Source organism: Palaemon carinicauda, chromosome 26 (assembly GCF_036898095.1).
Source record: "Palaemon carinicauda isolate YSFRI2023 chromosome 26, ASM3689809v2, whole genome shotgun sequence".
In the NCBI taxonomy this organism is placed as follows: Eukaryota; Metazoa; Arthropoda; class Malacostraca; order Decapoda; family Palaemonidae; genus Palaemon; species Palaemon carinicauda.
The window spans coordinates 66504718-66505534 of NC_090750.1; positions in this window are offsets into that span (position 1 = coordinate 66504718).

The following is an 817-nucleotide window of genomic DNA, read 5'->3' on the forward strand; positions in this document are numbered from 1 at the left end:
TTACTAATGTCGATCAATGGGTTATTATTATAATTATTATTATTATTATTATTATTATTATTATTATTATTATTATTATTATTATTATTTTAGCTAAGCTACAACTCTAATTGGAAAAGCAAGATGCTATAAGCCCAAGGGCTCCAACAAAGAATAATACCCCAGTGAGGAAAGGAAATAAGGAAATAAATATACAATATAAGAATTAATGAAAAATTAAAATAAAATATTTTAAAAACATTAAAAACATTAAAACAGTTATTGTAACCAGTTCATCTTCATCATCAATCTTATTGTCGAAGTTGTGTATATAGTATAACTAGTTTTTTCGAGTTGAGCTTAATTCCACTTATACGTATTTTTATAAAAAATATTAAAAATCATCGGTATGTCTATAAGTACATCCAAGCAAGCCAGATTCCAATGTTGTAAAGTTGGGCAAAGCACTGACTGAAAAAAATCTTTCTAAAGAAAATTACAAGTTTATTCATCCAACAACACGATAAACTCTTACATATTTTTTTAAAGGAGAGATTTATTCTTATTCTTTTTCTAGGGGTGGGGAGGTGGAAGATCTTTTTGAACGTGGAAAGGAAAACAAATCACCATCACTGAATCGGCATAAGTTCAAAGTTGGACCAAATGCTTTTTTGTTGACCAGGCGGACATGAGTCTTTTTATAGTTTATTTATGACATATTTGTTTTTGATGTTGTTAATAGTTTATATATGACATGTCTGTTTTGACGTTGTTACTGTTTTTAGAATGATTTATTGTTAATTTGTTCTCTTCATTTATTTATTTCCTTATTTCCTTT